The sequence below is a fragment of the Schistocerca cancellata genome, chromosome 2 (assembly GCF_023864275.1).
Source record: "Schistocerca cancellata isolate TAMUIC-IGC-003103 chromosome 2, iqSchCanc2.1, whole genome shotgun sequence".
Classification (NCBI taxonomy): Eukaryota; Metazoa; Arthropoda; class Insecta; order Orthoptera; family Acrididae; genus Schistocerca; species Schistocerca cancellata.
The window spans coordinates 803,536,948-803,564,922 of record NC_064627.1 but is presented as its reverse complement, the minus strand read 5'-3'; the positions used below and the strand labels follow the sequence as shown (position 1 = coordinate 803,564,922).

General features: G+C 44.5%; 1 protein-coding gene across 4 annotated transcripts in view; it reads left to right on the top strand.

Moving 5' to 3' along the window:
- Positions 1-27,975, top strand: part of LOC126162664 (atypical protein kinase C) — a 761,639-nt gene that overhangs the window by 671,574 nt on the left and 62,090 nt on the right. The window lies entirely within an intron of this gene.

The window sequence follows — 27,975 nt, the reverse complement described above, 5'->3', positions numbered from 1 at the left end:
ATGCACAGTGATCCTAAAAAGCGCGGGTTGCAACGAGTAGAGTGTAGAAAAATATTGTTTACGCCTCACTCTAAAATCAAAAGAATCTTGTCCAAATAATTGCATCCAAACTAGCGGGTAGTAGTTCCTGCTATTATTATCGGATGTTTTGTATTATTCTATCAACTAAAGTACAATGCAACCATACTGGCATGTTACGATGTCTGCAGTATGTACGAGAATTCTCTGGCTCATTTCTGTTGCGTGATGTAAAACTGAAGTGCTGTCTACTGGCATATGCCGATAACTGTCAGTAAATACTGTGCAGGTTGTTCCCTACAGGTCGTAAAGATTTAAGGAATATGAACATTTATTTGCTAAAATTTTCAATCTGACACTGCCATCGTCAGGGAGCCTGTCTAGCAATGGAGAAAAAACGTGTCATGTATTTGGCTATATCACTGTATAAATAAATTATGAACATATTGTTGTGGAATCAGAAGTAGAAAAAATGACTTCCAAGAAGCTGTTATGAATCACTCCAAACAAAACGCATAGTATTGGCCAATGGGACTGGAAGTTACCGTAGATATAAACAAAATATTTGTATAAGACACGTTTATATTGTATTAAATGTCGTCAGAAGGGTAAAACTGTAGAGATAATGTTGTACTAACATGTCTTACGCAACTATTTGGTTCATGTGTACGAAAACTATAGGTTCCGTTATCAAGTACTGTATACACTGCCTGCAAAAGCAGTGACGCACCCAGGAGACATGGTCGGTTGTCAGTGCAACTCCATGCTCGTACATACGCTTGGTGCTAATCCAGAAGTACAACTCTCTGTGACAGGTAGAACAGAATATTAGTGTATGGTGTTATTAGGCCAGATAAGGTGTGTAAGGGCGTAAGCAAACTCATGTTGAGTGATCGTGTGAAAGACACGGAAGTGCCGCGTACTCATGAGAGAAAGTGTTATCAGCACCTTAGAGAATTTGTAAGGATCCTCACTGTGCATCCCCATTCGACCTGTTGGCCGAATCGTTTAATATCCATATTTGTGGTGTGTCCGGATGTGACAGTGTGAGAGCAGGCATGACGTGACGTCTACAATATTCCGATCAACCACGCCTGATCGCCGTATTGTGCGCCAAGCACATCCCAACTCCTTCACAACCGAGCCTGCCATCCGAGGATGTTTGGTTTGTGGGGCACTCAACTGCGCGGTTATTAGCGCCCGGACAAATTCCCAATCTTTACACAGTCTAATCTCGCCCCCTTTCACGAATGATGACGAAATAATGAGGACAAGACATACACCCAGTCCCGGGACAAAGAAAATCCCCAACCCGTCCTGGAAGCCGGGAATCGAACCCGGGACCCCATGATCCAGAGACAGCAACGCTAGCCACTAGACAATAAGCTTAGGACCCTGCCATCCGAGAACAGGTAATGGATTCCCTGCAGCATTCTGTGTCATCCCGCAGCAGTGGACGGAGACTAGTAATTGCCATAGTAGGGTATTACTATCCCATGTTTAGTCTGCATCCGGCACAACAAAAGTGGCTGCATTTGGAATGGTGCTGCGACCGGCAGGCATGCACTGCCAATCAGTGGCATCGCATTGTGTTCAGTGATGAGCCGTGGTTGTGCGCTACCTCGAACGATATCATCGGCTAGTACGACTGCGACTTGGTGAGGGTCACATTATTTGACGGAGGGAACTGTGGCGGTACAGCGGTGCAGAATGTTAGTGGGACCAGCTCGATCGCCATCTCCGTCGCAGCACCAGTATCCACATCAAGGAGCAGCTATCAAAGTTGTGGGCCATCTTGGTTCAGGAGAGAATACAACAGCTTCCTGTCAGCCTTCCCAACCGATCCAGTGCCTGCATCCAGGCCAGAGAAGGTGCAGCGTCGTACCGAGAAGTGTGTTCATACTACTTAAGCTCTTTGTGAATTTGACTCCATTTTTTAATCACTGGAATAACAGCACATACCCCCTCAACTCGTGAAGATGTATATACGTGTGAACATTGGTAGAACGCTAGAGAGAGAGAGAGAGGGGGGGGGGGAGATAACACATTTTCGATATTCTCCCGGTATATCAATTTTTCATGTATTTTTTGATACACTTGTCGCCTGGATACTTTATTGCGAGATGGTGTGTCGTAAATATGGGGGCTGTGCAGATTTACTGCCGTAAACGTTTTATGGCACATGACGCGTGCAGCGCAGAATCGCATCTCCAAGCTGTTCCCCTGCCTAGTACGTGTGCCCTGTAGTCACTTCCATCTTCATTGATGACCGCGCTGCATATTTAGATCCATTCGAAAGGACTGAGAAATTTTCAGTCCCTGTGGTGACAGGTGCAGTGCACGTACAAGCCACTCATTAAACCCACCAGCTACGTGTGAAGTACGAAAATTAGTCTAGTGTCATATGTCATTTGGATACACTGGTTTAGTGTTTGTTCTTCAACACACAGTTTATCTGTTTGGGGTTCTACTAGCGGTACAAGTTTCGGTAAGTCGGAGGAAACAATTAAACAGTTTTCGAGGCAACAAATGTGAGACGTATATTTTCACGGACTGTTGCCCTTCTTCACGTAAGATTTGTTTATTCCATAGTGCTTGTATTTGACGAAACACAAGCGCCAGTAAAGGTGTCTACATCTGTTTGTAAGATTAACGTCCACGGCGTTTCCTTATAGATGCGACAGCGTAGTGTTCATAACAAAGGCTCTCCATTTCATGGCACTGGCCCCACGGAATACGGAAAACACTAAGAGGATTCTCGCTGGAATTTTGCCAGATTTTACGTATGTAATATCATTAGCACTTACGTTCCCTCCTGAATCCGCTAAACGGCGATGTACTTAGTTCGTCGCAAACGTTTTCGCCAGTGTAATGCCTATTCTGAGGACTGATTAAAAGATTTTGCTAGCGAATTTCAGGGAATAGAAAACAGGAAACAGACTTTCAGATGACATCTCTGGGTATGGAGGGGCCAAACACGGGAGGCAAACAGGGTAGGGAGAAGGCTGCGGATGAAAAATTACTGTTAAGACAGAAGGAGAATTATTTGTTTTATCATGAGATGAAAACGTGTGTCACAGTTTATGGTACTGCGGGGAAAATGATCGGTGAGTCCATTTGCTATTAGGGTAACGGCGGTTAGTGTGGGCCATTTGGTGTTTCTCGCGTTTGACGCAAATCGGCTGACGCTTGCAGTGCGTGGAATAAAGCGCAGGCGGCACTCCGCCGTTTGCTTAAACTTGAGTGATGTAGCTCTTGAGTTGATGTCATATTAAAATCAGTTTTTGAATGTCGAAGTCGTGGTCGGCGTAATTTTCAGCACCATTTTATACTGTTAATCGTAAGAAGTAAAATTCCTTACTTTACTAGTATTAACATTAAAGTAGTCTAATGTGTATTGTATCATACTACTGAAATTCCGCTCAGTCAAGCCTGCTTTTTTCCCCCGCAATTTTCTAATCTGCGGAATCAGTCGCGTAGTAGGAGCTGGATGCTATGGGTCATACAAGAATTGTTTTTGTATTTAGGGCGCGTTGCCAAGACTAAGAAGCAGACTGTCGGTGAGGGTCGCAGGGAGTGGTCCGCAACCACAATGAAAGATGCGCTTTCAGGTGTTTTGGAATTCGAAATGACCGAAAGGACTGCCGCCGATCGTTTTAATGTTCGCAAAACTACACTGAAAAGGAGATAAAATTATTGTACAAAGTCGGCAGACATCTGTGACACCTCATACAGGGTTTTTCAAGCGAACTTTTGAGGAAAATTATGAACAACTGTCCATAGAGAGATTTACATTAGATTAAAGCTAGAAAATCTAAACTGCGTCATAGAAATGGGCAGGTAAGGATTTCTATCGAAACTTCATGAACTTACAGAAAAGTTCAGTGCGGTGTGTCGAGTTCGATCTAAGTTGAAGGTTGCTTAAAACCAACTGTTTTTATCATCTTATATTTTTGATACATAATCAGATTAGTCTGTGAACCACAAAAACAGGCTTTTTTTATGTATGGCCCATACTATCGGACATTTTTCTTAACACCTCGGATTGCAAGTATTATAGAACGTTTTATTTCTGAGTGTCCGTTTGCTTAGAAATCTCTTTTTCACCATTCACACCAAAACAGATATTCAAGTAAAGGTTTTTTGCAGTTACACATTTTTCAAAACAACAACAGAATTTTTTACCAGTTTTGACTTATGTGACCCATCCTAGCTGCCGTTCCCCGACAGACGACATGAGACGCCACTCTTACGGTATTGCGGAGGAGATCCCTACAGAGTTGGTTTGTTAATAGTCAGTTGATTGGTTTTGGTCTCACTATTTATGTTGTGCTGTTCAACCAAAAGTGACTTTAACACAGTAGGCTATCGGAAATTGAGAGCTCTTCTAGTGATAGTATTTCCGTGCTGCCACTTCTATCGCCGGAATTCTTATATCGCCTTAAGCAGGCCGAGAGATATTTTTCCACGACACTGTTATTTACTGGGAACAGTAATTCATGACGTGATGGCCAAAGAGTCACGTTTTGCCTTAGTCGTTACTCTCTTTGAAACTCTTGTTGTGGACAACAGCTTAAACATAGACGCACTCTTACACATACCGACCATCTGTCAGTCACGTAATATAGATATCTGCACACCAAATGATACACATCAGGAGTAGAATGGCTCTACCAAATGACGCTGCAGTCCGGAACCGCGGGACTGCTACGGTCGCAGGTTCGAATCCTGCCTCAGGCATGGGTGTGTGTGATGTCCTTAGGTTAGTTAGGTTTAAGTAGTTCTAAGTTCTAGGGGACTTATGACCTAAGATGTTGAGTCCCATAGTGCTGAGAGCCATTTTCTACCAAATGACGTAGTAAATGGTAGGATTACCGGTGGTATTGGCAGCACTGGTAGGGAAAGAAACATAGTGAACGTGTAAGAGAGAAACTGAGACCCGACTACTTCTCTTTTTCTTTTTTTGTTTAGTGGTTTCTTTTGCACTTGCTTTTTGTTTGTTTAGTTATTTATTTTGCGCATAATTGGAACAGCACATCATTCAGTGTTTCTCCATTGTGTATTTTGTATCCTTACAAAACATAAACTGCATTTTCTAAGTAATAAAAATTAGATGATTGCGTAAGTTCTGTGCTTTTGTTTAACCAAAGCAGTTACTTTTGATTCAAGCATAGTTTGTTGTTATTTGTACTCAGTAGGACGTCCTTCATCATGATCAAAGCTAAGAGCTTTCTCTTACCATTGATATAGGGTAACATTTATTGAATTGCATGAAATAAAATCGTCACAACTTCTGAACGGTTTGCGTTAGGACGTTCAAACTGCACGGTTGGTCTCGGGGCATGATGGAAATTAGTGCGCGCATTGTTGTTTGGTTTAGCGACGAAGCCCACTTTCATCGTCAATAAGCAAAACTAGCGCATTTTGGGGACTGAGAATCCCCATTTCATAACAGAGAAGTCTCTTCATTCTCAACGGGCGACTGTGTGGTGTGCAATGTCCAGTCACGGAATAATCGATGGGATATTTCTTGATGGCACGATGACTACCGAACGGTACGTGAAGGTTTTGGTAGACGATTTCATCCCCATTATCCAAAAGACGCTAATTTCGACAAGATGTGTTTCATACAAGACGGAGCTCAATCCCATGGAAGCAGGAGAGTGTTTGATGTCCTGAAGGAGCACTTCAGGGACCGCATTCTGGCTCTGCGTGCACAGAGGTCACTGGTATTCTCCGGATCTAAACACATGTCACTCCTCTTTGTGGGGCTATATTTAATACAAAGTGTACAGCAATAATACCAGAACCATTGCTGAGCAGAAGACAGCCATTCAGGAGGTCATCGACAGCATCGGTATTCCAACACTTCAGGGAGTCATGCAGAATTTCGCTTTTTGGCCGCGGTACGTTATCCTCAATGATGGCAGGCATAACGAACATGTCATAACCTAAATCCTAGTATCTGTAGCGACGTTTACGTGTTGAATAAAGTGCGTGAACGTCGTAGTTTGTAACTAATGTATGGTTTTTTCGTATAGATAAATAATTGTAACCTTGTAAATTCGAAAGTTGTATAAGAAGAAACAGAAACTTGCTTTATGTGAGGTCCACGAAGTATTGAAGTGATGTTTGATATGTTTTTGTGGTTAGGTTTTTTATTTTACCTGTTCATTGAGAAAATTGCGTTTTCTAGTGCTATATGACAAATTTGTATTGTTTCCTTTATTTTTACTACTGCATTCCTCTGTTTCACGTTAGAAACCAGCAGTATAGAATAGAACGTGAATTAAACGTTGACAGTTTCAGTTGTGCTATAAATACTGTTTATTTTTGAATAACAGACAAGAGGGTAACTATGTAGAACAAAACTTTTCCATAGGTTTCACTGTCCTGTATACACTGACGAAAAAAATCGCAACAGCAATAAGGAGTTGTGCGACATAAACAAAATATGGTGCGATTGTAAAATTAGTGAGCGTATTTTTGCGTCTGAAACATGACCCCTGTTCAACTTCGCGCCAGTCGCGTAAGAATGGCGCTAGTAGCGCCCCAATAAGGATGCAAATCAGGTTTGATTCAGTTACATACACACTGTTACAGTCGTGAGTGTTTGTTACCACTGAACTTGGACGTGATGATTTGGTGTTAGTCAAGAATGCCTTTAAGGCGACAAAAACTCCACTATTAACACCTCACTGAGTTTAAACGAGGTCTGTAACATGGCTACGAGTAGCTGGATGTTCCTTTTGCGATAGTGCATGAGGCTTGACAGGAATGTAGTCACTGTACATGAATGCTGGCCGATGTGGTCACAGGAATGTACGGTCGCAAGAAGACTTCGATCCGGATGGCCACATGGCACTACCGAGAAAGAAATCCATCTCGTTCGGCGTAGGGATTTGTCGCATCGACCTGCATCTGGCTACGAGTAGCTGGATGTTCCTTTTGCGATAGTGCATGAGGCTTGACAGGAATGTAGTCACTGTACATGAATGCTGGCCGATGTGGTCACAGGAATGTACGGTCGCAAGAAGACTTCGATCCGGATGGCCACATGGCACTACCGAGAAAGAAATCCATCTCGTTCGGCGTAGGGATTTGTCGCATCGACCTGCATCTGCAGCAGCAATCTGCGCAGCAGTTGGCACCCAACGAACTATTACAAATCGATTATTTGAATGACAGCTCCGAGCTAGACGCCCATATGCATGCATTCCTCTGAACCACCAACATTTACGACTTCTGTTGTGTTTCTGATGAAAGTCGGTTCTGCCTCGGTGACAGTGATGGTCGTGTGTTGGCTACGGGGAAGCCAGTTGAGGGCCAGCAGGCAACCTGTCTGCATACTAGACGCACTGGACCTACATCTGGAGATATGGTCTGGGCTGTGCTTTCGTATGACAGCAGAAGCACTCAGTTGTTATCCCAAGCACCCTGACTGCAAAATTGTAAGTCAGTCTGGTGATTCGACCTGTTGTGCTGCCATTCATGAGCTGGATTCCACGGGGTATTTTCCAACAGCATAACCCTCGCCCACATATCGCCATTGTAACCCAAGATGCCCTACAGAGTGTTGAAATATTGCCTGGGCCTGCTCGATCACCAGATCTTTCTCCAATCGAGCACGTATGGGGCATCATCGGACGACGACTCCAGAGTCATACCCAACCAGCGTTAACTGTCCCTGTATTGACAAACAAGTGCAGCAGGCATGGTACTCCATCCCACAAACTGACATTTCTCGTCTGTGTAACACCGTGCATTCACGTTTGCATGCTTGAATTCAACATTTTGGCAGTTACACATTAATGTACCCCTGTTTTATATTTGCAACGGCGTATCTCGCACTTATATTAACCTGTGATCATGCAATGTTTTCCGAAATTTCAGTACTGTACATCAATTATTTTTTGGTACCACGATTTTTCTTTCCATTAGTGTACATCTTCTTTCAATTTCTAGGCGGTGATATACTGCTTCCGCTTTGGAGGGGAGTCTAGTAAGACACTGGTCGCATACGTTAGGAAAACGACTGTTACGAGGTAACGCCCAATGGGTATACAACACACACAACGCACAGGTGACATGGGTAGGACCTTAACTGATCAGAGCTACTAGAAAAACTGCCGTAGCGTACGCTTACTTATGATAGTCGTCGGTAGCCATGGTAGTTTTACAACTCTAGTCATGAAACACATCCTGACCTCTCTATCCACGGTATGGTGATAATACTCTTCATGCGATTCAACAGTGTATTCGCTAATGCTTTTTGATTCGTCCTGGTGAAGAGTGTGTATGTAGAAGCTGGCTGTCATTCTTCGCACCTTCCCGAATGCGTGGTTTACCAGCGTCGAGGGCTCGGGAGGGCAGGGATTCCGGTTGGGCGTGCTTTATTTTTAGGGCCCTGGGCCCGGTCGGCGCCTCGCACCTCATAAACATGGGGTGCCTCATTCCCTCATGTGCGGGTCCTCTCGGCGCCTCGTAAATCTGAATTTTCAGCTCGGGCCCAACGCAGCGCCACAGCGCGGAGCGGCAGAGAGTCCCTGATTGCCGGTTAATTTGGCGCAGATTTACGACGGGCGCCCGCCTCGAGAAGCGGCCCAAGGCGTTTATTGGTTTTTCCGGCCTGCAGCTCTAGTTTTACTCTGGGCGCGCTGCTTTTTATGTCCGCTGGCGAGTTATCTTTGTGGCTGAGTGAATAAAGGTCCGCCGGGCACTGGTTCCCCGCCTCGGACACCGCTTGTTGTTGGGTTGTAAAACCTGGTGCCTCGCGGGACAAGCTAGCAGTCTTGGCTAGAATTTGTAGTCGAAGTAAATCTTCCAATTTGGTACGGGAGACAGAGACAGAGACAGACAGAGAGAGAGAGAGAGAGAGAGAGAGAGAGCTTCCACAAATATGAAAGAAAATGTAAAGTGTGTTGTTCTACAGAGTTATTCTGTAAACAAGTAACATCTCAACGAGCCACATAAGACAGTCGTCCATCATCTCGTCTAGAACCAAAGACGACGAAAGTACGTATCACTCGACAAAACGAACCCCAGTCGCGGCCATAACGCGAACTAACTTTGTCTATCAGGGCTCTGGCATTGTTTACACAGACGGTTCGATGGTTGCTGGTCATGTCGGTTATGCTGTGACTCTAGGGGACCACTATGAACAACATTCATTGCCAGCTGGCTGCAGCGTTTTCACTGCTGAGCTGGTCGCCATCTTTCTCGCCCTAGCGTATATCCGCTCCTGCTCAGGTGAGTCCTTCGTTATCTTTAGCGACTCCCTGAGCAGTTTACGAGCTCTCGACCAGTGTTTCCCTCGTTCTCGTCTGGTGATGGCTATCCAGGAGTCCCTGCATACTCTTGCCCGTTGCGGCAGCTCTGTGGTCTTTGTTTGGACCCCAGGCCATGTTGGGATACCCGGCAATGAACATGTCGACCACCTGGCGAAAGCGGCCACCAGTAAACCATCTCTGGACATTGGCCTCCCGGAGACTGATTTGCGAGCAGTCCTCCGCCGAAAAGTTTTTGCGCTTTGGGACGCTGAATGGCGCGATCTAACCACGCCCAATAAACTCCCTGCTATAAAGGAGACGACTGTGTGGCGTTCCTCCATGCGAGCCACTAGCAGCGACTCCGTTGTCCTTTATCGGCTCCGTATTGGCCACACCCGGCTGACGCACAGCTATTTACTGCGTCGTGAGGACCCGCCTCTCTGTCGCTGCGGGGTGGTTTTGACGGTGGTGCACCTTTTATTGTCCTGTCCGCTTTTAGCCGTGCTCCGGCAGACATTTGCGCTGCCTGATACGCTCCCTGCCCTTTTATCTGATGACCCTGCTATGGCGGGCTTAGTTTTGCGTTTTATTCGGGCAGGGGGCTTTTATCATTTGCTCTATGTGTCTATTTTTATTTAGTATTGACTCTGGCTTGTGGCCTACAGTTTTAGCGTGAGTTTTTAATATGTTTCTCGGTGGTTGGCTTTTCGCTTTTTTTTTTTTCTCTCTATGGTCGGCCAACCACCGTCACACTGTATGATTTTAATTCGTTTTGTGTGTTCTTTGTCTAAGTTTCTCTTGTCCTGTGTCGTCTGTCGTCTTTTCCATTTTTCGTTTTTACTCTGTGTTGGTGTTTTCAAGTCTTGGAACAAGGGACCGATGACCGTAGCAGTCTGGTCCCTTTAATCCCCCAAACGAAATTAACTGGGTCTCAAGATAAGATGCAGCATTGGCCCGAATCAGAGTAGTGCGCGCTGTTACCTCATAGAGAAATCATGGGAAGCAATCACGAAAGATGTCCTTGTGCGTAGCCGCGTGGGCTGTTAACGTCATTGAATCTAGTGATAAAGAGAAAGGAGTGACAGTGATGATGCAAATGATAACGGAACTTGCTTTGATGAACTGGCAAAAAAAGGGATGGTCTCAGCTAAACTGTATATGTCTCTAACAAAACAGTTCCACAACGTCGGCGTTCGTGATTTAGTTACATGCTGATAATATAAATGTCAGCCTCCGCCTCTCAGTGGGCAGCACGGTGGACTGGAAAGCGAAATTCGATTCTCGAGACTTTCAGGGATTTTTCCTTGGTGGAGGGATTGGAACGGGCTGCACTCAGCCTCGTGATGCCAGTTGATACACTGATTGTGTGAGAAGTAGCGATTCCAAGATGAAAAAGGCCGACAGTGCCCGGAAGATCGATGTGTTGACCCCACGCTTCTCCATACCGCGTCCATTAATGTCATTGGCAGAGGATGATGACACAGAAGTCGGTCGGTCGATCGGTCCCGATTTTCCCATCAGAGCCAGAACGCGGGCGGATTGCAAAGGTGTCCATAAGCAATAATTTTCAGTTGCAAAACTTTGAAATTTGAAGACTGTACAAAATCTGTACCAAGTTCATTGTTACAGCTGTAAGAATCGACACGCCGTGCTGAACTGTCGAGATAAGACATATTGAAAGAAGTGATCCAGTGACAGGTGTTTTAGCGGACATCTGATGGTAGTGGAAGCTAGGTTGAGTGGCTAGCTTCAGGCGAAGTGTGCACACGTGGCTCTCGACCTCGTTGCCAAGGACTGCCGGCAGCTGGTACAGAAGCCTAAAGTGCATCACGCTGCGCAATAAAAGTTGCGCTCCGCTACTGCTGCACCGTAAATTAAATGGTGTATCCTTTGCGGCCCCCGGCGCTCTGCCGGCTTGCTCGAATACGCAACATGTGTAGCAGATGGAGATATAAACCACACTTTGTCGCAATAGCCTTCATTTGTGTTCTTGCTTCTGTCACACACAGCGTCCCGCACCCACCGCCTCTTTTTCGTGTGTGACACATCCGCGAAGTCTTTCGTTCTGTACGTGTCTCGCTGCACATTCTAACACTTTAATGATAGTTTTAGTTCACAACATCGTTGATTTCTTTCTTTGGGATCGTTATCTCTACAAGCAAATCTGTGTTGATCCTCATAAACCCATACAGATAGCCGGCCGCTGTGGCCGAGCGGTTCTAGGCGCTTCAGTCCCGAACCGCGCTGCTGCTACGGTCGCAGGTTCGAATCCTTCCTCGAGCGTGGATGTGTGTGATGTCCTTAGGTTAGTTAGGTTTAAGTGGTTCTAAGTCTAGGGGACTGATGACCTCAGATGTTAAGTCCCATAGTGCTTAGAGCCATTTTTGAACCCATACAGACAAGCAAAAATCACAAGTATCAGAGAGGCCAAGTTACACTACTTCGTTTATTTCGTGGAACTAATTCTCTCTTATTTTCAGATTTTTATCGCAGCGTATTTATACATCGGGATTACCTTTATTTATGTATTTATTTATTTATTTATTTATTTATCGTTTGGCATAAAAACTTGGAAACATGTGGTACATTGGGAATTTAATTTCAACAAAAATAAGCTGTAAAAAAAATCCACTGAAAAGGACAATTTTCGGAGGTGCTCTTGACAATGATGAGTTTTGCCGACTGACGAGTCGGACGCCAGAGAATGACAGAAGTCCTGTGTAAAATGGGCGTGGTCGAATTTACACTTAATCTTGATCAGCGGAGATAAACCTTGTTATAGATAAAACTTAACTATTGTTTGTGGTCTGTCAAGGATCAAAACTTACCCGTCGATTCTGCAGAGACATTGCCCGTATATCAGTAGGTATCATAGTGTCTCCTTTTCTGTTGAAACTATCCCCAAGCTTAGATATTTCTTTATATGGTCGTAGATAATAGTTTAACGTGATAGGTAAAGTTGTGGTTTGACAAAACTTCACTTCGTAGTTTCCTGACTGAAGAATATGCTCTGCTACAGCTGGTTGTTCTATTTGCCATAGTCGGCAAAGACTTCTACGTTCTTTCAGTCTTGTATTCACGCCTCTCTTGGTAGTTCAATAGTAGACCTTCTTACAAAAACATAGAATCCTGTATACCCTACATGCTGACAGAGGAGGACGTTTATCCTTAACAAGTCGGAGTGCTTGACAAATTTTTTAACTGGTGTAAAAACTGGTTTGATGCCAAGTTTCTGTAAAATCTTTCCGATCTGATCAGATACGTTTTTTGGCCAGTTGTTCTGGAGAATAGATGAATAAGTTTTTATCCTTGACTGGCGTCAGTTGATAATTAAGTTTCATCTATGACGAAGATTATCTCTACAGATAACGCGTAAACTCGACTACGCCAATTTTACGCAATATTTATGTCGCTCTCCAACGTCCAAGTCGTTTGTTGGCATGACTTAGTGGCGCTAGGAGCACCACCGACGATGTCCAGCACAGTTCTGAACGAAACGTCAGGAACTGAAAAGTTTTTTTGACCATAGCCATACAACTCAGAAGACTCACAAGCTACTAAAACATCCGGTCGTCAGAACTTTCATTGTGTATTTAATGTTTGAATATATTTGTACAAATGATTATTTTGGTTGATATATTGTGCGTAATGCAATTGAACGTAACGAATACAACGTATTTAATCCATACTTGCATACTAATATTATTAAATGCGAAAGTAAGTTTGTCTGCTACGTATTCACGATGAAACCGCTGAACTGATTTCGATCGAAATTCGGCATTGAGATAGCGTGTAGTCTGCGGAAGAACATAAGCTACTTTAGGAAGTAAGATAAATTAAAAAAAGAGGGCCAGGACGTTGCACAAATGCGCGCTCCTGCTGACGCCCTTTCATACGTACCAGTCGACATTGACGCTGCGTGCTACATCGTCGTGCGTTGTGGCAGTGGGGAGGGGTGTGGAGACGGAACGCATCACGAGGTACCCATACCCGAACAGGCAGACACACGAGGAGAGCTGAGGTTTTTGTACGTACAGCAGCTTATTTACTCAGCATCACTTGTCATAATGAAACCACTGATACGTTAGCAAAGCTGCGGTTAACACCTAGTTCATTACACAACCAAATCTCTGTACTGTTAAATTGGCATTGTGTACTACTTGAGAATATGTGCTGCTTGGGAAAGTACATTAATTTAAGGATAAATAGTGATTCTCAAGTAGCAAACAAACTCAAGTTAACAGCACAGAGATCTTGGTTATATAAAAAAAAATTCACTGATAGGACAACATATAGATATATGAAAATGACATAAAATTGAATGTAAGTGTAAAAAAAACCACAAGTATATATTTGTGAATAGTTATGTAACTTAAATGAGCTGCCAGTAATAACTAAGAATCTCGTATGAAAAGATATGTAATGAAAAACATTTCGTTAAATTACAGACCACCGAAGATGCCTAGCATGAATAGGCGAAACATGGTTTGTACATACAAATATTCAGTTGCTAAAGACTGAATTTTTTCTCAGCCATTTGATAAATCACGATTAACCCTAGTAGCGTACACCTCTGAAATTGTCACATCAAGTGTACACAACGCGCAGGCTAGCCGTGCGGTCTAGGGCTTCTTGTCACGGTTCGTGCGGCTCCCCCCGTCGGAGGTTTGAGTCCTCGCTTGGGCATGGATGTGTGTGTTGTCGTTAGCGTAAGTTAGTTTAAGGTAGTTTCATTAGTGTGTAAGCCTAGCGACCAGTGACCTCAGCAGTTTGGTCCTATAGTCCTTACCACAAATTTCCATTTTGTACACAAGGGTCACTGTGACCCTCAGGTATTTTCTGGAGAAATATTTTACGATGAAAGTGGTCCCTCATATACCAAACTCAATTTATTTCAATTTTTTCATGTACTTTTTCAGTCAGTATTAGTATTAATACATTCGCAATTAGAAACTAAGTAAAAAATTCATAAAAAATTCCAGTAAAGAAACTTGAAAATGATCCGGATCTGAGGACTTTATTTGCATTTTAATTAGATGAAGATGCTATTCATTTAAAGAAATGAATATATTACACGAATATTTTGAGAAGTCCTCAGTTATTCATAAATCCATTCATTGGGGATAACATATGGATTACAATGTTAGTAGCTGGCAGGGCTGTTCTGTTTGGGAGAGTTGTGTTCCAACAATGACCGTTCCTACTGTGGAAGATGGTGTTTTCTTCGTCGCTGGCTGAAGATTCGGCAGACTGATCAGTTTCGCTATTATCCATAACTGGCGACAGGAGCATCGGCTTCAGAATTACTTTCTTCACGAAACTCACATCACTTTGACGATTGAGTTATTCTAACAGTGCTTCTCTTTTAGCGTCTCCCGGTGGTGAAATGTCATTCATACGAGCCATTTCACACTAAATAAAAGAACAGTTGCGCAATGTCTACTCCAGGGTCACAGTGACCCTCCAAACATTGGTGGCAGTGGGCTGTGTGTGCTCAGTGGCGCATGCACAGTAACAAAGCAAAAAATCCAGGGTCAGGTTAAAGTATGAGTAGTTCTACCGTTCTACTCACAAGCGATGAGTATGGCGACTTTTTGTCGGATACTTAGGCTCAGTACACGAGCAGTATCTTAGGGGCTTCGTGCTGTCGTTTTGAAATGTAGGAGGCAGGGGGGAGGAGGAGGAGGAGGAGAAGGAGAAGGAGGTGGTGGAGGCAGTAATGAGAACGAGACGTGCGCCTGCGGTAGTAAGCGGCGCGGCTCGGCGCTGCCCTGGGCTGGCTACCGCGGTGGACCTCGCGCGAGCCATTACGATTACGCGGTCGATGCGGGCGCACCGCGCCTGCGGGCCCTAATTGCGCCGTTATTAGAGAGCTGTCTGCTCCTTCCTATTCTCTCTTGATTAACTTTAAATTACTGTCGCGATTGATGGCTTTAATAAACGCCTCCAGGGACAGAGGCAGGTGCTCCGCTCGTTGCGCCTTGTTATCGACTCTGTAAAAAGTAATGTGCTCGTAGATATATACCGCCTGTAATCTGCGAATCTCGTTCAAGCGCAGAAACAGATGCGGAACTAATTAAATCCATCTTAATCCTGAGTTTACTATTTCAACGTGTGCTGCTCGAAAATATGAGACAGCAGTTTCCGTGTTTCAAATTACTTTGTTCCGCACGTGGAATTGGAATAATACTGCGAAAACGAGGGTTTCGATCAAAAAGCCTCACTTCCGTCGTAAAATGTGATCTAAAGGAGCTGTATAACCGTGAAATGTTAACTTACGCTTCGAATACTTCTCTCCTAAACAACTTGAAACACTTTCCATACATCGATTTTTGGATGTGATTGACGAGGGAACCTTATCGACACGTTTGTTACAGTCTTCCTTATGTAAACTGTGAGTTTTACGAATGAATGTAAACTGTGAATTTTACGAATGAATGACTTTGATAACTGATGAAACACACATCTCCGTATTTTTAAATAATTTGTATTCCGTTTTAGACATTCGAACTGGGGTATTTCGCTTGTCAGTGAGAAGCTTTGCAGAATCCAGCCACCTTGTAAATGGACTTCAACGTAAAGCCGCGTCCACTAAGGACGTGCAGCGCAGAAAGGCGCAGAGCAGCACAGAACTGCGCAGACTGTAGCAGCGTGTTCGTAGGTGCGCAGTAATGTTCCATTGCCCTCGCGCGTCACTGCAATGGGAAACGTCCAAAAAGAGCCGCGCATGAACGAACCATTTCCTTCAATGTACCTACACTGCAGGCTACTTGTTCGTTGTTGCGCAGAGTGGCGTGGTTTGACGTCCACACCAGAGGCCCCGCGCTGCGCCGAACATCTCTTCTTGGTTTTGCGCGGTGCGTCGCAGCGCAGCCGGTGTGGACGCGGCTTAACTCGTATACTATCAGTGTTGCGGCGTTCGCTGCGTGGTGGTTCTGCCCTCCCGATCGTGATACTGTATACTGTATCCATAATATACAGTGTAGAGGAACCGTGTGCAGCGGCGATCTTTCCGTGAATGTATTCATTTTAGGAGATGCAAGGAGTGGGGGCATGTGCAGGTTTGAAATAAATAGTCATTTGAGACGACATGATTGTGTAGTCTGGGTGCCGATGTAGCTATGTTGTATCATATTCCTCAAGCATCGTTTTTCCCTGTATTTTACAGACAAATAAGAGGCAAACAAGAAATTTTTGTTCTACTCTTGTTCCGGGAAGAACACTGTTACATATCCTCCATTTAAGTAGCGTAGTCGGAACGTACGTAATCGTGCTGTATGTTTTCTCTTTTGAGGAGTACTCTCCTGCACTGACAGGCGAGAGCTTATAGCGTACTGTTTTCAGATGAGAGATCCGCCTTGACAAAGGGACTTCGCTTTTGTCTTGTTTGTGAAATTAATTGAGAGTAGTGCATAATGATAAAAGTAGTATGGTGTGAGCTCCAAAACAGTTGATCCAATAACCTGCTTAGGCGCATGTGATGGGAGGGTGGAGGAAACGCTAGAAGGTTTGACTACAGTGATGGCCAACAGAGAGCACTTACAGATGTAGCAGTCACTATTCACTCAAATTCTAAAAGAAGGATAGAAAGAACCAGCCGTACCGGTAAACTTTCTGTTGTACTTTTATTTTAGGGCCGAATGGGATTTGAGCACCGGTCCAGCGGAACGCGGCTTCAGTGTTTTAAGCACAGGATTGCCAAGGATTGGTAGACTCATACAGATTTACACAATAGCTGCAAGTGTAGCGCTGTTAGTTTGCTATTCTCTCTCGTGTATATGCAGGGCCTGAGAAAACTATTCCGTATTTTGAGAGGCGGTAGCATGGACCAAAAAAATGACCAGTAAAAATGGGCTCTAAAACGCACATCGTAAGAGTCTGAGCCCTTGTTCATCTTTGCTCCTGTGAAACACATATACTGCAAGCTCTTTGCTATTTATGTAAATTGAAGGTGGAAGGGGGAGGGGGGCGAAAGAAATGGAAGAGGAAGGAACTAATGATATCAGCTGCATCAGAACGTTATGCGGAATCGGTGGCTGTGAGTTAAAATCTGTGCCGGTCTAGGACTCGAACCCGGGATCTCCTGGTTACGAGGCAATTGCGTTAACTACTCCGTCATCCGAACACAGTGTTTATCACAAATGCGCGGACTACCTCTGCACGCTACCCGGCCGACTCATTTTCACCTAGCGCCACCTGTCCCGAGCCCCCGTCCATGTCCTCCATGCTGGCTAATTTTAGATTCCCGCAGGATGTTGAACGTAGATGTGCATCCGCACTGAAAGTTGTCGATTTATTGCCCATCACGACGAATCAGTTATGTGAATACGTGGTGTCTGTTTTTTCGGACATGTCCATCCATAGTAAGGTTCGTAATAGCAAAGAGCTTGCAGTTTCATACATAAGGGGCAGTCAAATGTAAACGAGACAGATGAAAAAAAATTAAGTAAACTATTTATTAGTTGAAAAATAATCTCCATTATTATTATTATTATTATTATTATTATTATTATTGAGTAGACCCAGAAGAAGGCCGCTGCAACCGTGACCGAAACGTTAGTTTTTTTTTTCCTCCAGCAGCATTAGTTTTATACATTATGACGCGCTACCATACACAGAAAACTTTTATGTCGACTGACCCTGGCCGCGGAAGCCGACGCAATTATATTGGCGTAATTATTATTACGTTTATCCAACAGTGAGACAAGACGTGTAGTTCCTTCATGGAAAAATCTTTGCCACTGCGTGTTCAATCATGATTTTACGCGCCCGTCCGCCTCTTCGTCCGAAGCAAATCAACGGCTGCGAATGTTTTTCTTCAGGGATCCAAAAATGACGAACACGCACGGGAGAGATCGGGTCTGTGGACCGGCCCACATGTTTCAAAGGTTGTTTCGACAATGCTGCAGAATTTTCGCAGGGAAGCACTTGGACATATTCTATAGAATGCCGGACATTTGCCACACTTGCCCCTTCGCCAGGTAGCGATCCCTCTGGTAAGGGACGCCCCTTCCTCGCACTACTTCTGTCCGCTTTCAAACCGCCGTCTCCACATCTTACTCGATACAACCAGTACGTAAGGGACCTTCTTCTTCGACATCTTAGCGAAATAGAGAGCTTCTTTTCCGAAGTCGAAATATTTATAACTTTTGGGAAACGAAAGCAATACCGACGATTATGTCAGAATGTAATTAGTTCTGGCAAGTATAAATATAGATCCCTCTGCCTGTACGGTAGCTTCCTTTCACGCCATGGGAGCAACAGGAAAGAAACGATGTAAAGAGAATGCGAATGTACGCCAATCATTTCTTTTTGATCACTGCATTTGTGCCTACTTTAATTACTACAACTGCATGCCAAAAAGACAATAAGGAAAGAAGAAATGGGTATGTGAATGTGTGAAAAGAAGAACGACATACTCCATATTAATTTACTCTCTAAATTGCGATATCCCTTTCGGCGAAACATTAGTTAATAAAGTGTAGCGGGACAATGTTCAAAACATGGCTGAAAATACGTTCACTAAATAGAGATAAGAACATCTATGATTGACATGTCATCTAAAGTCGACGTACAATTTTAAAATCTTAGAAATAAGGAAATGAATTAATACAGAAAGCTGTGCTTGTAACGTACGTTGTTGTTCTACATTGTTTAGCTCTGGTATTTACATAGTCACAGAGGAATCATCCTAGGTTTTGGAAGGAAAAGCTGTAATTGTAATGATCTGCACTACAACAGAAACAAGAAGCACAACTTAAGGAAAAATAATGTAATGTGTGTTCCAGTTCACAAGCGGCATTGAAGCAGATAGTTCCTGTGACTTAGTATGGGCAGAGGCTATATTCGACAACCGGAATAAATTAATAACTGGGTCCTTTTACCGACCCCCCGGTCTCAGATGAAACAGTTGCTGAACAGTTCAAAGAAAACTTGAGTCTCATAACTAATATATACCCTACTCATACAATTATAGTTGGCAATGGCTTCAATCTACACTCCTGGAAATTAAGAACACCGTGAATTCATTGTCCCAGGAAGGGGAAACTTTATTGACACATTCCTGGGGTCAGATACATCACATGATCACACTGACAGAACCACAGGCACATAGACACAGACAACAGAGCATGCACAATGTCGGCACTAGTACAGTGTATATCCACCTTTCGCAGCAATTCAGGCTGCTATTCTCCCATGGAGACGATCGTAGAGATGCTGGATGTAGTCCTGTGGAACGGCTTGCCATGCCATTTCCACCTGGCGCCTCAGTTGGACCAGCGTTCGTGCTGGACGTGCAGACCGCGTGAGACGACGCTTCATCCAGTCCCAAACATGCTCAATGGGGGACAGATCCGGAGATCTTGCTGGCCAGGGTAGTTGACTTACACCTTCTAGAGCACGTTGGGTGGCACGGGATACATGCGGACGTGCATTGTCCTGTTGGAACAGCAAGTTCCCTTGCCGGTCTAGGAATGGTAGAACGATGGGTTCGATGACTGTTTGGATGTACCGTGCACTATTCAGTGTCCCCTCGACGATCACCAGTGGTGTACGGCCAGTGTAGGAGATCGCTCCCCACACCATGATGCCGGGTGTTGGCCCTGTGTGCCTCGGTCGTATGCAGTCCTGATTGTGGCGCTCACCTGCACGGCGCCAAACACGCATACGACCATCATTGGCACCAAGGCAGAAGCGACTCTCATCGCTGAAGACGACACGTCTCCATTCGTCCCTCCATTCACGCCTGTCGCGACAGCACTGGAGGCGGGCTGCACGATGTTGGGGCGTGAGCGGAAGACGGCCTAACGGTGTGCGGGACCGTAGCCCAGCTTCATGGAGACGGTTGCGAATGGTCCTCGCCGATACCCCAGGAGCAACAGTGTCCCTAATTTGCTGGGAAGTGGCAGTGCGGTCCCCTACGGCACTGCGTAGGATCCTACGGTCTTGGCGTGCATCCGTGCGTCGCTGCGGTCCGGTCCCAGGTCGACGGGCACGTGCACCTTCCGCCGACCACTGGCGACAACATCGATGTACTGTGGAGACCTCACGCCCCACGTGTTGAGCAATTCGGCGGTACGTCCACCCGGCCTCCCGCATGCCCACTATACGCCCTCGCTCAAAGTCCGTCAACTGCACATACGGTTCACGTCCACGCTGTCGCGGCATGCTACCAGTGTTAAAGACTGCGATGGAGCTCCGTATGCCACGGCAAACTGGCTGACACTGACGGCGGCGGTGCACAAATGCTGCGCAGCTAGCGCCATTCGACGGCCAACACCGCGGTTCCTGGTGTGTCCGCTGTGCCGTGCGTGTGATCATTGCTTGTACAGCCCTCTCGCAGTGTCCGGAGCAAGTATGGTGGGTCTGACACACCGGTGTCAATGTGTTCTTTTTTCCATTTCCAGGAGTGTATCTTCCGTATGTTGACAAAAATACATTTTCAGACCATATTGCAGATAGAAAACAACTTCCGTAATTGTTCTAATTGCTTTTTTAAATTATTTTGAACAATTAGTTCACGAGGCCATTCAAATTGTAAATTGTTAGGAAAGCACACTTGACCTCTTAGCCACAAATAATTCTGAGCATCACGACGGGTACAGGGATTAGTGAACACACAGTCGCAGCGAGGCTCAATTCCGTAACAAAGGAATTCACCAAAACTAAACGCGAAATATATCTGTTTGTAAAAGTAACTAAAAATTCGGTTGAAATCTTTCTGAGAGTGAGTCTCCAATCCTTCCAAACTATGTAAGTTAAGACCATATGTGGCTTAAGTTCAAAGAAATAGTATCAACGGCACTCGAGAGATTCATACCTAATAAATTAATAAGAGACTGAACTGATCCTCCATGGTACACAAAACACGACAGAAAGCTGCTGCAGGAGCACCGAAAAAGGCAAGTATAATTTAGACGAACGCAAAATCTCGAAGATTGGCGAAGTTTTACTGGGGCTCGAAATTTGGTACGGATTTCAATGCGAAATGCATTTAAATGTTTCCGCAACGAAACACTCTCTAGAAATGTTGCGGGAAATCCAAACAGATTCTGGTTCTATGTTAAGTAAATCAGCGGAAAGGCTCAGTAAGCGATGAGGAGGAGGAGGAGGGGGGGGGGGGGGGAGGAGACAAGGGACCCAACCCTTCGGAGCAGGTAAAATCGTGGCAAATGTCCGGCGTGGCAAACGTCCGCACACCCCTCTGTACGGTCCCGAACTCTCCCCATGCAGTTCACATGTTTTTGGAGCCCTGAAGAAAGACAAATTTGTGGCCGCCGATTTGCTTCGGACGAAGAGGTGCACGCTTAGGTACAATCATGGTGTAGCCACCTTTACTACTGGTCAGAGACTTCACAGAAAGCTAGAATTTACGACAGCGTTAATTAACACCGCATCGCATGTTGAGCTAACTAGAGAAGTTCGTGGAAACGGCGCGTTTGTAAACTTGTTGGAGGCTGTTGGACGCAAACAGGGTAATTAGAGAGGCCCCGCAGAAGCGGAGAAGCGAGCGAAACGGAATGGCGCTCGCGAGCGCAACAAATCGGGCAGCGCCGCGTGCACACGTGCTCCGGCTGTGGCCGCCAGGATTAACGACCCCGTCCCGGGCGGCCGGCGCGGCGGCGAGAAGCCGCACTGACTTGCAGCCGCGGGCGGTCGGTCGGACCTGGACGCCAGCTCACGACGAGGCGTGGCACGGCACGGCTCGGCTCGGCGCGCTGCTGGCGGGAAAAATCTGTTGCGTGGACATCGGCCAGGTATGAGGATTGTGGCTGAGTCATGCGCCTGTCGCTCGTACGCAACAAGTAGCAGCGTCTCCCTCCCTGCCGCGCGGATTAGCCGATCGGTCTGAGGCGCTGCAGTCATTGATTGTGCGGTTGGTCCCGGTGGACGTTCGAGTCCTCCCTCGGGCATGGGTGTGTGTGTTTGTCCTTAGGATAATTTAGGTTAAGTAGTGTGTAAGCTTAGGGACTGATGACCTTAGCAGTTAAGTCCGATAAGATTTCACACACATTTTTTTCTCCCTCCCTGGTGACACCGCTCTGTTACCACTTGTAACCTGGCGCACGCACTACGGTGCGGAGCGCCTTCCTATACTCATAAGCGTCCCTGGTTCTATACCCGCGCCTGCTCACGCTCGCGAGCAGAGCAGTTGCGGCATGGTGGCGAGTGACCGAAATGCGCGCGCACCATGTGTTCGCGAGAACATGGGAGAAGCGCCAACTACGAAGTCGGGGAGGATAGATTTTGACAGGGATGCCTTATAATAGCAACAATGCCGAATCCATGTTGTCTAATACCGTCAATGATTTCGTCCTTCAATCCGCAGTGCTAGGAATCTTCTTTCGCAAAAAAAAGGTGGGTTCGCAAAACATTTGGTGTATCGTAAGACACTGATTACTTTCAGAAAGTCCAGTTTACGAAAACGTCACATGTGTTATCACGTCAAGGAGTACGGAAATGCAAAATGTGATGTACTTGGCCGTGTACTAGAGGTTTTTTTTACCATTCAGACGGGGTGCGAAACTGCACTATTTTTAGCAAAGTCCTTGCACCCTTCCACGGATTGCGATTTGTTCAAAGCGTAATTGGTATTTGCAGCTGACCATTTTACGTCCGCTTAATGTAGAACGTTTCGATTGGTAACGTTATAAACTATGAAAATCATGTGTCCGACGCAGGTTATGGCAAATGACTGTTCGCAACATCATTGTAAGAATCATGTTGCATATCTGTAGCAGTGAGAACATCAAAGGCAGATAGCTTGGTGTGACATTCTCTTCAGCGTTGAAGTGAATGTAGAAAATGTAAGTTTGTCAAGGAATTTATTAGTTTAGTTTTCTGCAGTAGGACGTCAGTCATGTTGGGAAATGAATCAGGATTCATAGCGGAGCTGAGTGGGAAAACGAAAAACCTCGCAGTGCCCAATACATGCTGACAACACAGCTTTAAATAAATAATTGATCTGCAGTGAATGTGACAGGCACTGTGCTGTCCAGATTTCTTCAAGCATTTCCCTCAAGATTGATTACCTCGTTTACACAAATCTGCAAACAGACCACCCACCCTATTTTTTATGACGACCGAGGGGGTACAGTGCCCGCCGCTCGCAGAGCACGTTTGCTGCGAAGCACTGGATTTTACATCTAATACACAGCAGAACTAGCTTACTTCCTACCTCTTATTTATCGAGAGTATCTTGCGCAGCTTTTAAGTCAGTGTGACAGGAAAAGAGTGGAAATTACTGCTGTTTTACGAAAATATTAAAAGATAGAATACAGACCTGTACCACTGAAGTCTCTGTGTTTCATGGTCCTAAGCTAATCCATTATGATGTTCCTGGGGAAAAACTAGCTTCTCTGGAACACAAGCACTGATTAAGGGAAACCCACTCGTGTCAAATTCAGCATGCTTTCTTCATATAGACATACTGCAAACAACAGATGCAGCTGAACAAGTACATTCCGTCGTTCTAGACTCCTTAAAGGTGTTCGACACTGTGCCACGTCGTCGACGAAGGACCGACAGACTGTCACACGAAATATCTCCGCAAATATGTGATTTGCGTCACGATTATTTGACTAATAGATCCAGGCACGTTATACTGGATGGTGAATATTACACACAAACTGAAGTGTGCTCCAAGGAGCGTAAAGGCATCGGCAGATTTTTCGGTAAACATGAACTATTCATCAGATGGGATCAGCATCCTAACAGATTGTTTAATGATGATGATGATGTTGTGTAGGGGAAAGTATCAACGTTGGACGGTCGTAAGAAAATGCAGACAGGCCTGGATAAAATTTGCACTTTGGTGTAATAAATGGCAGCTATATTTAAATACGGATAAATGTCAGATAACGCCTATAACAAAGAGATACAACCCGAGTGTATGCGATTACAAGATGACTGGTGAACATTCTGAGCACGTATTAGGGTACTACTAACAAGTGATACGAAGTAGGACGATCGCGTAACATCAGTATTAGGGCACGTGCATGGTAGACTTGGATTTGTTGGAAGTGTTCTGGTAAGATGCATTGAATTCCTAAAGGAAATCTCATCAGACAGAGCTAGTGCGACAATTTCTTGTGTATTGTTCGAGTGTTTAGAATCATTATTAAGTAGGTGTGCCAACAGAAGCAAAAAAAATTCAGAGACGCACCGCTAGGATCGTAACGAATCGGTTACAGTCGTTAAGAACGTGTAACAGAAATCTACGGGGAACATAAATGTGAACCCTTGGAAGAAAGACGATATAGTTCTCGTGAAACACTCTTGGATAAATTTAGAGACTTTATTCAAGAAAGACTGCGGCCATTAAGCTTTCGCCATCGTGTATCACGCATACAGATCACGAGAGTAAGATAAGAGAGCTAAGGACACACTGGCAGTCATTTTTGTTTCGCTCGATACAAGGAGGAAATGGGAAAGAAAACTCGGTAATACAGGTACGATATTACACATTAGAATATACACAATACAATATGCACATTACAATATACAGTAGCTTCCGAAGCGTATACGGGCATGTAGTAGACGTAAAGCACGAGAAATGAATACGTCTGTCGGTGTGCCTTTTGAATGGGGAACGCATGCGAATGACCTTAGTAAACCACATTATGTTTCGCAATGAACTACTGCCTGCTCCGACGAAGTTGGCAGCACCACGTTGCAAAACACTGAACACTCCTCTGCGACCTGACCGCACAGTGGAATTCACCGCTATTAATAGTCCGTGTTTGATTGTCAATCATACAGTATTGCTCGTGGCATGGACTTTCAGACGTATATTTAATGTATGCTGCTGCAGGTTCTAATGCCCGTAAATCCGAACAAACGTATTAGGCAATCCTAATTACAAAAAATTGCTTTTCTATTTTACTTCCAGGCTAGATTTTTGTGTGTTTGTTTTCTTTACGAAGCTTTTCGGGAAATAATTACCATTATAAAATGCGTTTGTCGTGTAGTACATTTTTTAGCATGTTTGAGCTTGCATTGTGCTGGTGGCGTGCTATTATAGAAACAAGTGCAGTTATTCAAATTACTGGTGTTTTTTTTCTTGTAGATAATAGGGGATTTGAAAGTGGATTTCTTGTTGCCGTCTTACGTAGAAACTCATGCATATTGTACGTAAGTTATACAATACGCAGTCATCACTGCATGTTAAAAACGGAAACAAATGATCAGTAAAGGTGTGTCGTAACGAATTGTGAGGAGAAATGTTTGTGCTTGTCCTTACGTTTTCGACAGCTAGTCACGTGACTAGTCAAGTGTCGCTCACATACCACACACAAATAAAAGTCGTGAACACAAGATGTTAGTATCGTAACGGCATTCCATTAGCATTAATAAGTAGAGGGGGAAGCTGTAGGTGTTAATTTACGATATTAGCGATTTTAGTCGCCGCTATACGTGTCATTTACGGAGCTAAACCTCATGAAGTTTGTACATCATGCACGGCGTCCCAGGAGAAATGGTGAATAGTCAGGAATGTGAGAGGAACGATCAATCGAAACAAAAATGTCTGGTAAACATGGGCTCTGCAATGCATGCCTTAAGCATTGTACTTCATCTTCTTACTTTGAAATAGCTCTCAAGGAATGCATTTCAGAGCCTATGTTTACTACACTTTTTATTCGAATGGTCCCTCCTGTCATATCCCTGCATGTTGACCATTCCTCCTGGGACACCCTGTATATGTATTTTTCCATTGGAAAATGAAGTGTTGACATGATACTATCCTTCGCGATAGCGCATTGAAGCGCTACAGTACGCCTGGCCAAGAAAGTCAGGTGTACCGCTAAACGCACATGTTACGCAGGGAAGTCGGTAGCCCAGGCGTTTCGTGAGATCAACGCGCTTGTAAGTCGGTACAATGACCTTTCATCAAACTGCGTGTCTTGCAAACGTAGTGTCAGTCGTGCAACTGTATTCGTGATTTTCTGTCGGAAAGTTTTAGTTTTCAGTTTGTAGTTACTGACAAGTTACATTTTGAGTTCCACAATGACGAGTTACGGGCGCTCTAGTGCTCTTTACCTGGATAAGCGATTTGCCGGAAAATTTGAGTAGCCCTTAAAAAATGATGCTCTCATTTACTGTCTACTAAAGTCATTAAAAGACAAGGGCGGATTAAAAAACGTTTCAGACAAGGCATCTGCGTCGTGCGAAAAGTGACAATTGACGCGAAACAATAAAAAGTGTGATATCTTCCGTATAGTACTAAACAGGAAAATCCTTGAAATTTGGGTTACACGATAAATCACACAACTCTAAAGGTTGTCAATTCAACTAAATACTTAGGAGTTACAGTTACGAACAACTTAACGGGGGGAGAGTGTGTGTGTCGCGGGTGAGATAGGCGAGTAAGGGTAGCAATTATTAAAACCAAGGGCTGTTTCCGTTGCGGTGAAATTTTCACGAAACATAACTCATTAGTATTTTTCTACGAATATCAAAATATTTTATTTGCTTCCTTCTACATAGGGAGAAATGTCCATCGTGATGAAGTAAGAGAAAACGGTAATATTTATGGGTTTATTTTCTCGCGTGGTGTTAGAGAGTGAAAAGGTAGAGGCAAAGTGGTAATATGAATCCTTGGGAAATGATTTGGTGTTAATAACTGCAGAGTGATCCATTGGATGTGGATATATTAGGGCTGTGTTTGAGCACGACTCAAACTGCTCGAACAGTGTACGTCACAGTTCGGGAAACCACGTGTTCTGTTCGATCTTTCAATCGGGCCGCAGTCTAGTGGCTGTTTTTATACTATCTCTGCCACTTGTTTTAGAATTTTTAATGCACTGTGGACTTTGATATTAAAAATAACTGTGAAGCATGGACTACAGTATGGTCTAGGGTGCAAGTCACGTGTAACAAAAACTACTACTAAATAAATAAAAGATTGATGTCAAAATTCTGTCCAGTTCTGAAAATTTCGCTCGTCTCTCGATCTAGTGTTGTCTGGTGGTACTATCTTCAACGCGGGTCTTGCCGCTCTAATTTATTCTCGCGTCAACAATTCAGTCAGTTTACCAAAAAATATTTCATTTGTTACACTTTTAATTCTAGATTGAATTTTTTCCCTTGTTTCATCTAAATGTTGCCATCTTATTTTCAAACCGATTTGTAACGTTCATACCAGTTATTATAACGTGTAAAAAGAACTGGAATGCTATTTCGCAAACCACTTCCTAAATTATTAGTTCCTCATAAAGAAATAAGATATTGTACATGGATAACTTTTTTAGCATAACGTTTTCGCCTTTGCCTGTTACCTTTACTCAAAAATCAGCACAAATATTTAAACACGGTCCAGTCACATATATGTATGCACAGCCTGTGTTAGACGTCGACTTGGAGTAACCACTCACAGACGACGGGGGCAGCACTAGCAGCGGAGGATATAAAGAGCGTGACGGAGGAAGTGGGGACGCAGAAAACAATGCAGTCGTTGTCATATAGCGGTTAGGGATCGATTTATCTGACGTCTAAAAGGGCATGATCACTGACCTTTGGTCCAAGGGTGGAAGCTCTTCCGAAACTGCTGAGTTTGTAGGCTGTTGGCGTTCCGCCGTGGATGAAGTATACCGTGCATGGCGAAGTCCAAAACCGGCGGTGAGACAACCTTAGTGCACGTCAGACCAGATGACAGGTGTGAACTACGGCTGCGGAGATGTGTTAGGGC